Raw genomic sequence first — 11,903 nt, forward strand, 5'->3', positions numbered from 1 at the left:
TATCACTCGCTTGGTCATGTTGCCTGTATCTATGCAAGCTATAGCGTTTTTCACCCGTCTTTCCGCAAAACACACTTGTGCTATCTTTTTCATACCTATAGTTTCAAACCGCACATAAATAGGCCCTAAGTTTGATTGTTTGTTTGATAAAATTCAACAATATAGTCCACTTAGACGAGGTCCGTTCATCACATTCGTACACGGCACACACAGTTCTACTATAACGTACTATTTCTGCTATTTCTTTTGTGAATAACACTGATAATTTGAAAAATAAAACTACAGCAAACAGGAACCGCATAGTGATTGTTGACCGTGCTGCTAACCTCTCCTTATTTTAAGGGGTAATATCCACCAAATGCTCATAATAACAAGGCTTTTTCATAATTTTTTTGAAAGGACATTTGAGATGTTAGGTATATAAATAATATATCATTGGATTAAGCAACTCTTGGAGAATATACAAAAAAATATTGTATTTTTTTTACAAAATGGCGGCAGTGCAGCGATTGCCGTAAACCTTTATTCAAAACTTCTTCCGCGGCGAGCAGTAGAAGTCGTTCCCAACTCCACTTATAACCAAAACAATTTTTTTTTCGTTATCTACATAATGTCGCTAGTGAAGAACACATGGTTATATTTTTAGAACTTTTTTTCGCAAAATGGCAACGGTTCGGAAATAAAAATTCTCTTTCGACAAAAAAAAAATCAACTTAAATCGTTTATAACTTTTGTTGTTGTTAATTAATCGCTAAAATCGTGTGTACTTTACTAGATAATCTAATGAAGAAGCTACAGTTTAAATTCCAGGTCAATCGGATGTAAACTGTTTCAGTTCTACTGCTCGCCGATTTTGAAAACATGGTTTTGAGAAAACGCGTTTAGAGTTTCAAAATGCTATAAATCTAAAGAATTGTAATAATAAAACCCCTAATATTTTGTTTAGCCTCAGTCAGCTATCCCTGCGCCGTAAAGTTGTCCTTCCTGGGCTAAATTTTCATCTTCTTCCTATTTTTTTGTCTGATGTAAGGCTGCGCCCAGCCTCTTTCGCGATATCGGACATGCGATGCTTAGCGATTTCAGCGCGGTTGACGTCCGATCCCACGCAAAACTCGTACATGTTCGGTCCAACGGTTAACCCAAGAGCACCGTAAACGGCAAACAGACCCGACAAGCCTTCGATTAAGGTAATAACGAATACATCAGCCTCAATATATACCTATAAAAATGCAGTCCGGTCTGTCTGTCTGTCTGTCTGATCCATAAAGGCTCGGAAACTACCGAACCGATCGACGTGAAAATTTGTATGTAGGAGTTTTAGCGGCCGAGAAAGGTTTCTCTGATGGTTTGAGCCCCTCCTTCTTCTGGAAGGGAAAGGTCCCATATCAACGAAACACAAATTTCTGCAAATCTTAAAAACTAACCAAGAAAATGGAACCAAATTTGGCATGTGGATGTTTTTAGGAGTAACAAATATGTCCATATTGTTTCGACACCCCTCTCTCTTCTGGAAGGGAGGGGTTCCATACAAATGAAACACAAATTTCTGCACATCGCGAGAACTAACCAAGTAAATGGAACCAAATTTGGTAGGTGGATGTTTTAAGGGGTAACAAATATATCCATAATGGTTTGACACCCCTCTCTCTTCTGGAAGGGAGGAGTCCCATACAAATGAAACACGAATTTCGCACAGCTCGAGAGCCAATCAAGCAAATACAACCAAATTTGGTATGTGAATGTTTTTAGAGGTAACAAATATGTCCATAATGTTTCGACACCCTTTCTTCTTCTGGCATGACTTCAAATACCATTGAAATCCAAGATGGCGACTTCCGATTTCCGAAAAACAGCGGCAAATGACCAGATTCCACCCAATATGGGTATTTCCGGGATTGTTATGATGCACTGAAGCCACAAATCGACCTCAGACAACATTTTGAATTGTAAGATGGCGGTATCCGGAAAACAGCCAAAAATGACAAAATACTAACCAATATGAGTGTTTTCAACCAGAATGACGCACATGGGTCAGAAATTGTCTCCAAATGCCATTTTAGAATCCAAGATGGAGACTTACGGTTTCTAAAAAATAGCCTGAAGTGACCAAATACCATCCAATATGTGTATCACCGGATCCAGAATGATGCAAGGGGCTATAAATTGGCCTTAGACAACAGTTTTAATTGGAAAATGGCAACTTCTGGGAAATAACCAAAAATAACCGAATAATACATATGAATATGTCCGTAATCGAAATGATGTATAGAAGCCAAGCATTGACCCTGGACACCATTTTTAATTCGAAGATGACCAATTTCAGTTTCTGGAAAACAACGAAAATAACTGAAATGCATTCAATATATTTCCGGAATAGAGGTGATGTACAAAAGCCAAAAATCGAGGATGTTGTCATTCCGATAAAACCAATCATTTCAAACGATATAAACAAATCGCAAGGAATCAATGAATTTGAAATGTTAAAAATTATTAAATTAAACTCTAAAATAGGCGGGACGAAGTTTGCCGGGTCAACTAGTATCAACTATAGTCTTACCGCTAGAAATCGTTTTTGAAGCAATTGACCATTAATTCAGAAGGAGCAGTAAACACAGCGAAACAGTAGCCGAAATTCCTATCAACATCGTGATTACGGTTTAAATCAGAAGTTTTTAATTTTTTCGCCGAGGTACTAACGTACATCGAATCGCCTTTGAACGCATGGCGGTTAGGCCGGTGTCGGTTACTAATTTCACTCCGGGTTGTTCTGGTACTTCTTCTTTTACTGCCTATGTGGTCACTGTACACATTGTCAATCATATTTACGTGTTTTTGAATATAACTCACAGTTTAAAAGTACAGGAAAACGAAAACAAAGAACGTATACAACGAGAACGGCTGATCGACTAAACAAAGGGAAATTGTGAGTAATCACGTGCTGTAGAGACGCTGTAACGGTCGAAACTTGATGCAGTGATCTCTATACTTTAAATTTGAAACACGATATCGCTCATAGGTAACTGGTACTAGTTTACAAAGCCTCGAAAGTAAAAAAAAAGCATTGCCAAAATAAACGAAAATTGTGATTTTGGAACAAAAAGTTGTTCGGTAAAAATTGATTTAAACGAATTTTGAGTTGAGATCAGTACTTGGGCGATGTAGATTTTGATTCTAAGATAGTTTTAGCAAGATTCAAGCCAATAAAAAAAAATGACCAAACAAAATTTTTTAACTTAATGTAATGAATTAATAAAGCATTACTAAGCGCTCTAGAAACTGAAACAGCCAAAATGCGTATTTTCAGGACCGTCATGAATCCCTGAGGCCGGAAATCAACTCTAGATGATCGAAGTAATTTCTTTATAAATACAATTATGTGCTCCGGTTATTTATTTGTCGTACACAGTAAAAAAATTACACTTGTTTAAATGCAGTTCTGCTAAATTTGCTACCGTTCGAAAACAATATTGGTAATATTTCCACTTGATGGAAGAAATGGAAGGCAATACTATTGTAGCACAGCTGCGAAAGGCAAACTCGGAAGGTGGTCTTTGTGTGTTGCGAGCTATCACTGCCGTAATTGATTTTGCATCCTGTGTGAAAAGCGAGATGAAAATCAATATCGATTAAGTCGATAGTATTCAAATGCATCAAGTTCGTAATGGTGTATTGATTACATTCTAGTTACTCGATGCAGTTGAAAAATTTATTATCGAAAACAACATGAAACATCGTATTCGGAATGAGCAATCAAATTATTACGGTGTACATGGAAGACAATGCCATTGATGTACGCATCCATGACCATCCAAGATCGTTTAGTCCGAGGTCAATAGAACGTATAATAGGCGAGTATGGAGAAGCTTTGTCTATTAGACACGATACTTGGATTTTTTTTCCCGGAAGTTTACAACGGCGTACGTATCGTGCGTATGCGTTTATCCAAACCAATACCAAGTTTCGCCACGTTTGCTGACCGAACCTACTCCGAACAAAGCTTGGTTACCTACAAGAATCAACGTCCAGCTGGGAAACCCTGCAATGAAGCAGTAAAACAAAGTTCGTCATCCTCGAAACCCAACGACGAAAAAATAAATAAACAACCATCAACAAAGCCGTCATCATCATCGGAAACAACAAAGACAACTACATTAATCTAAATGAAAAGCAGCCAACAGCCAAAACAGCAACGGAAAAAAAACATAAGCACAAGATACCGAAGCGCCAGCTGAGGACACCTCACCCGATACCGATAGTAACGACTTTAAAACCGTGGAACGGGAGACAGTACGAAGACTCCGAATGAACAATACCTCGATCGGAAGAGACAGCGAGACCTTAGCCAGCGAAAACGATACTATTGAGCCTGATCTGGCGGCAGGAAGGAGTGTTTGTTCCCCTCCCCGGAAGAAGAGCACAACGCGTAGTACCAGCCAAAATGTTCCCACAATTATAATAAAAACGAAGCGAAAAATAATCAATAAAGGAGTATATTTCATTTATATTATATTTTGTATTTGCACCATAAACCTAGCGGTATTTTGCCGTGTCAAATAAATAAGTCAACAACAAAAAAATTAATATGAATACAACTTGCATTCATTAAAAAACCCACTTAAAAATTTAATTTTTTTTTATGAAAACTACACAATACTATCTAAACATTGATGTTTGTTAGAATTTAGAAAAATAAAAAGTAAAAATGAAATAAAATTTAAAAATAAAATCTTTGTTTAGATTTTTTTAGTGTATATTTTTTGGGTGGACAAAATTACTCTCGAAAACTTTTCCGTAGACACACACATCACACAAATTGTTTTGAATTCAAAAAATATTTTCAATCATCAATAGCATTTTTATACAACAATAACAATATCGCACGCTAGCCTGGGGGGCTAATGCGGTCTCGATCAACTAGATTAGTTGAGAAAATTTGTTATCGATATTGTTTTCGGCACATTTTGCATGTTGTAAGGTAAGTACAACGGTACACCGTGCCCCAGTGCTGAGTCGAGAAAATTTCCAGCTCCAGAAGATCCTCAACATGATCGGGAAACGAACCCGATATCACAACTGTGTGGGAGAGCCAGCCGACCGACATCGCTAACCACAGAACTACGGGGACAAGCTGTTTTCAAAAATTATTCGGAATTTTAAAGAAATTACTAATACCACTGAGTATTTTGGTCTGAAATTTTCCTAGAAACACTATGTAAATTTTCAATTGACATGATATCAAAATATACTTTCCGAAAAACACAATTTAATTTTTAAATGCAAGCAATCCTTATCTGCACTGCTGCTCAAAATTAATGTTTTTATGGCAAGACCAATTTTTTTCAAAAAACATGTATCAATTTATACAAAAAACATGTATCAGCTCATACAACAATATCGCATGCTTAGCCTTGGGGCTAATAGCGGTCTCGATCAACTAGATTAGTTGAGAAAATTTGTTATCGATATTGTTTTTGGCACATTTTGTATGTGTAGGATGAGTAACAACGATACACCGTGCCCCAGTGCTGAGTCAAGAAAATTCCAGCTCGAAAAGATCCTCGACTCGATCGGGAATCGAACCCGATATCATAACCGTGTGGGAGAGCTAGCCGACCGACATCGCTATCAACAGAGCCACGGGGACCACGGTTTATCTCTATCTCTATCAGTTTATCTCTAGATCTTATTGTTTTGTAACTATAATTAACCGAAAATAAGGTTTTTGGGGAAAAATAAAACTTTTATCAAATGGAGCCAGGAGCAGTCCAATCGGCAACGAAGTTGGATTTTTTCCATGATGACATTACATAGATGAACAATTCCTCAAAATAAGTACCATATCTTGGAGGTCTTTGATACATTTGTTCTATTTTTGTGGACACTTGAAAAGAAAATAATTTCGGTTGCATTTACAGAAAAAAGTATTTCGATGCAATTTAAAAAAAAAAAACCTGCATATAAACGTTTTCTGGTTTGTTGTTTGTCTGGTTGTTTTTGTTGTGATATGTGACAAAGCAATAATCTTCAAAAATACATTCTATTCAGATATTTCATAATCAATAACTAAAGATGAAATGAATTATTTTATTTCTATGCCACATTAAATTGAGGTAAATTGAATGCTTATTTTAATAGGATTTACCTCATTTGTAGCGGGTCATTTATATACACTAAAGTCGCTTTTTACGCGGGTGATACGTGCCGCGTAAAAAACCGCTTAATAAGCGACCTTAGTGTACTTATATTTATTTAGAATTTATATTGTGTTTTTTTGTCACAAATAGTAACATATCAACACTGTTATTCAAACTGAAAAATAGTTATAGGAATAGATTTTAATTGCTTTCGCATGTAAATAAATGTATTTGTAAGACAATTTTAATAACATCAATGAAGCAATTTTGGTCTCTATAATAGTTATTTGAAACGCAAAAAATTGTCACGATCAAGAGTTGGTTTATACTACACGCAAAAATAGGAAGAAGAGAAACCATGATACATTGTGCGAAATTTTAGCAATTTTTGATTAGGTTTGAAACCTGGAATGCCTCTCAGTTGTGACGCAGTTTCCGTCAAACATATACAGTGAAAAAATTCAGTAGTACTATCGTTTTACGTCTATTTACTTATAATAGTGAACGATTTCGAAAGCTATCCAATCTGATTCGAACTAGTTTAATAAATTTACTAGGAAATCATTGAGTTGTTTTTGCGCAAATTTTTCGTACGAAATCATATCAAATTTTGCGGATTTCCATTACCAAATTTGGTTTAAATCGATAAATTTTGACAAAAACTAATTTCTAAACAATTGTTTATACCTAGGTATATTGATTTGCAAGCGAAAATTCGATTACTGTATCCATTTTCTTGTTATCTTATTTATAACAGCGTTATGCTAGACTCGATGTTGCATCCAAAAATATCAAATCGAAATTGGTATAGACTCATTATAACATGTTTCTTTTCATTCATAGAAAAGTGGTGAGACAACACTGATGTTATATTTGTCTCCATCTTTTGCACTTCTATAATTGTAATTTGGACAGCAGTTTGGCAGTGACTTGAAATTAAATTAACAACCAGTCCCTGGACGCGCATGTATCTCAACAAAAAAAAAAGTTTGCTGCCTGGGAACCACACTCTTGAGTCGAAACCCCTACAGCACAGAGCGTGCTTTTCAATCATCTTTCATGCTACACAGGGAATTCCTTATCGTATCATAAATATTAAATAAAAAAAAAATTGAGGCACCCACTCAGATTAGAGACTTTCTTCAACAATTTCAAAATAAGTTGAACAAACTCTGCAATTCGAAAAAAGAAGATAAGATTTCATTTGTTCCATAGTTTCAAAATCCCTACGTGCTATATTTTTGTGAACCAAATTGCTGTCCATACATTGACATAAACCAGTGTAGTTGAATTCGGTTAGACGCAATAGTTTGAACTACTTAACCGGAGCAGGTGGTACTCTACCTTACAAAAGAAATACAATATATTGCAGCGATAAACCAGAAAACCTTTCTACGAAATAGGAGATACATACATCTGTACTGTAGTGGTTACCGTGTTTTGTTATGATGTGTTATATTTCAACAAAAATGTGTTCACGCTCCCATTGATTAAAGCGAAAATAACCATGCGACTCCATCATATCGATTATAAAAAGAGAGCAACGCATGGTAGTTTATAACTAACATTACCGGTAAATTAAAATCTAAAACAAATAACTAGCTTCTAATAAATTGTGATGTGATTAAACATTAAATTTTATGAAATTTGCTCTTCGTAGTTTTCTTACAATCATCTAACTTTTCATCGGCCGATAGATTTTGCCTTCAACAATTGCAAAAACAATTTTATGCTGTTATGTAACTGATGTTAGTTGGCCTAACCAGAGTTCATTTCTTGCAAACCTGCAACAGGTTTTTTTTCTCTTCAAAAACTAACGTTATTCTGGTCTTAGGAAAATATAAAAAAAATTTAACATTGGTGATAACAATCAATCTATATGTCGTAAATGAAACAAGTTGCGCTGTTGTCAAAGTAACTTCGGTATTGAGAAACCATAGTTTCAAATAACTTTTTGATTGTTTTAATTTAGACACCTACCTCAAACGAGTATTGGCGTGATTTACACTTTTTACCAAACCGTTCAAATCACTTATATGTAATTGTAGCTTTCGTTAGTATGCAAGTCTTCTCTTCTATCAGATTTTCTTCTAACAGCCGCTACGTAAAGCATGAGCAGCTAATCGAGAATAAAACAACTTGCAAAATATCACTTTGTAACATTGTACTTGTGCCAAAATATTCAATTGTTTCGACTGGTGTTGCACAATCACAGGCTCATCTACAATTCACTGCCTTGCACGCGTTCATGCTCCTTGCTGAGAATTATACGATCGGAAGCACTCTTTTGTTGCTTTTTTCTCTATTCACTTTTCACACTGTTGAATGTGAAAGATAAAAAAATTGCCTCCTCGCCGCCTTGCTTGGGTACACACCGTCTATCGCGAAATTTTTTCAACAAATTTAAATTTCCTCTGTTGCCTTTCAAACTTATACCACCAGCGATCAGTGGCTATTAGTTTCGGCTTTTCTTCCTATATTTCTAGCACCTGGGAACCATTCACTGCCAGAATTCAAACTTTTCTTTCGGGTCGTTAGTTCTTCATCGCACACCGACACCACCTTCCTTCCTTTATGGTATGAAATTTCACCCAAAGGAAACGAAATACAGCCAGAAACTTTTCCTGTTTTTTTAGCCTCTCTGTATTTAGGCTGCAGCACCAAAAAGCTGCTGCTGAACCTTTTCACTTTTGCCGACCGAACTGCACTACTGCTCTTCGGGTTTCCGATTCCTGTGGGTAATGAGGATTAAATTAAAATTTCGCACACATACGCGGTCACTTCGGTAAAATTTTCGAGAGTGTCGTAATCAAATTCGATTCACACTTTCTTTGTTCTGATAGGACAGTTGAACCGCGACTCCTACGGAACAGAAATTCTCACTTTGCAGCTACCAGGATCTATGTATTTTACAAAAAGGACACGTAATCTACACTTTACGGCACCCCGCAAAAGCACTTTTACGGCCGAGCCGAACAAAATGACATTCCTATGGCATTAAGAATCAAGAAACGGACAAACCGCACGGACGAGACACGGACCACTAGTAAAGTGAAATGTTTTTCTCATGAAAATCCGCAGCGAACTAAATTTTCATCCGTCGTGACGGTTGGTCCAAAGAGAGGTTCACGAATTTCGAAAGTGCGGCGAGGTTTCCGGGACCCACCGTCACCAGGCGCCCCGATCAGCGAGAAGAAACTTACCGTGTGTGGACATGCGCTTAGGAAAATGCATGCGTTTACTCACCTCCTCTCACTCACTGTCGTCTCTCGGTGCGAATGATGATGACGGTTTCCGCGATGACGGTTATGCCGCATATCACTCTGCACGAGTTGCTGCTGTTGCTGCTGAAAAATACTATATTCGGTTTGTTGATTGTTTTCATTTTGAAACAAGAGCGAACGCTCCGCTCTCTTTCGCAGATGGCGGAAAAACCGCATGGCCTCTCTCTCTCTTTGCTGCCGATTTGCCGTAGTTCTTTGTGCTTATGTTTTTTTTTCCTTTTATCATTACGGCCGGTTAAGGAACTTCCGAATGAAGCTTTTCATCGAACTGCTGATGTAACACAGCGAGCCAGGCTGGCGGCAGTGTTCGATTGGTATCAAATTCCAATGATGTATAAGAATATCAGTACAGGAATTTTAAAATAGATTATTTGAACAGTTATTCGAACAAGGGTTTAAGTAGAAAAAAAAATATATAGGAGCAAAACTGTCTGTGGAAACTATGCAGGAAAATGAAAAATATGACACCATTTGTTTGTTTGAGTTTGACGACGAAGTTATGCAACGAGAACTGATTGTATTTGAATATAACTTAAATAAGCTTAAACTGCGAAATCTCAGTTATTGGTTAGCTTTAGAAACAATCAGCATCTACTTCAGGTTCGAATGTTTATTACATTTCAGCCAACTACGCTTGTTATGCTGTATATCTCCTTTTTGGTATTTTATTTTAATTTAATGTTAAATTTAATAGAAATCACTGTAAACGAAGCATATGCTATTTTAGTCTCGATTATGTTTTATTGGAATGAAAGTTTGTTGATATACTGGATACCAAGATTTTATCTTCCATTAAATATATTTTTAAATTGCAACTTGAAATCTACCCATCCGATCTTAATATTTTCAAAGTGAAATTTGTTTGAAATTAATCGTATTTACAGTTAAAAAAATATGTTGAGAAAAATCATTATGTTATGATTATGAACTAAAATTTTCCCAAAAACAATGCCGTCTCCCTATTTTAAAGTGAGTTTCTGTAAATAACAAATAGCTCAATCACGTGCATACATACAGCCTCGTCTATGTTTTATTCTTTATTTATTTTTTATACATGGGTCAATCCATCCCAAGTGTGCACATCTCTTGTTAACGAACTTCTCAGATTGGTACAAGTTCATATTAAATCACTACGCAAAAATCACAACTTTAGTACCGATTGAATCGTCCCCCTTGCTTTTTGGATGAAAGTGACATTTTTTGTCAGAAACCCTTATTTTCTTCTAATTATGTCTACAAATACTTAGTGTCTTGAACTTAACTGTTACGTTAGATTGGCCAACAGAAGAGAAAAAATATGCGACCCTAATGCTCAAACTGGAAAAAAAAGGAAATATTATAGCTGTTAAACCGTCTCTGTGAATTTTGGTGCTCTTATTGAATGCACAAGTGCGTCAAAAGTTGCCACCAAGCCCCCACCAATTTACCCTTAAAGTGAACCATGCGCTCCCTTTCATTGTTAAATCAATGGAGACGCAGTATTCTAGAGAAAAAGTTCCTTCTACAAAGTTGTTTCGTATGACAAACCGCTTATTTTTATGTTGTCACATATTAGGGTGACCCAAAATTTTGAATGGAATCACATAACTAACTTTCGTATCTTTGTATCAATGCCTCGTTAATTATAAGCTACTTTGAGAAAAAAATTGTTTTCTATCTTCTAAAAAATATCTACTACTATAGAACCTTTACGTACCTAATCAAATGGTAAGTGGTTATTACCATTAAACTCCTCCACCTCTTGAATTCCCCCCCCCCCTCTTGACTACACCACAAAGATATAGCGAAGTTTGAGATTACACGTAACGTAACGTAACGTCGCAAAACTCCGTTTCACATTCAAATACTTACGAATACGAATACGAATTGCTAAGATTATGAAGATAAATTTCTCTCCCCTCAACAAACCCTTATAAGACAGAGCAAAAATAATATTTCTGTGACACACCCCGTACTCGAAAACCCCTGTGTATACATTTTCACGACAATCGATTCAGTAGTTTATTTAGAAATTTAGTAAGATAGCTCTAAATCAGCAATTTTGAAAGATAGGAGAAATTTTTTTTCAAAGTTGCTCAAAATTAACGAAGCCACAACATTGCAGACTAATCTAATTCTATCTACAAAGATACGAGAGTTTGATATCTGACCCTGATATGTGACCAAATAAAATTGAACACCTCCTCATATATAACAACTTTGTAGATTAAAGCTTTTCTCCAGAATACTGCTATCGAGCTCTAGATCCAAATTTCCCTCTAAATCAGGTTAACTAGGCGTCTCCATTGATCCTACAATGAAAGGGAGCGCATGGTCCACTTTCGTGGTAAGCGAATGGGGACTTGGTGGAAACTTTTGACACACTCGTGCATACAATAGGGGCACCAAATTTCCAGTTTGAGCATTAGGGCCACACCAGTGTTATTTTTTTGAGAAAATTAGTCACAGAATCTAAAAATGATATCGATTTTAAGCTGTCGTGTTG

General features: G+C 36.3%; 1 protein-coding gene across 26 annotated transcripts in view; it reads right to left on the reverse strand.

Annotated features, from left to right (window-relative positions):
• Nucleotides 1–9,206, reverse strand: part of LOC129725401 (glutamate-gated chloride channel) — a 289,723-nt gene extending 280,517 nt beyond the window's left edge. For 25 of the 26 annotated variants that reach the window (XR_008728084.1, XM_055681201.1, XM_055681192.1 and 22 more), the window contains exon 1: nucleotides 8,115–9,206. The gene's annotated coding sequence lies outside the window, so the exon portion shown is untranslated. The remainder of the gene's footprint in view (nucleotides 1–8,114) is intronic. The other variant, XM_055681189.1, reaches the window with a different exon arrangement.
• Nucleotides 9,207–11,903: the final 2,697 nt, after the last annotated feature.

Source organism: Wyeomyia smithii, chromosome 2 (genome assembly GCF_029784165.1).
Source record: "Wyeomyia smithii strain HCP4-BCI-WySm-NY-G18 chromosome 2, ASM2978416v1, whole genome shotgun sequence".
NCBI lineage: Eukaryota > Metazoa > Arthropoda > Insecta > Diptera > Culicidae > Wyeomyia > Wyeomyia smithii.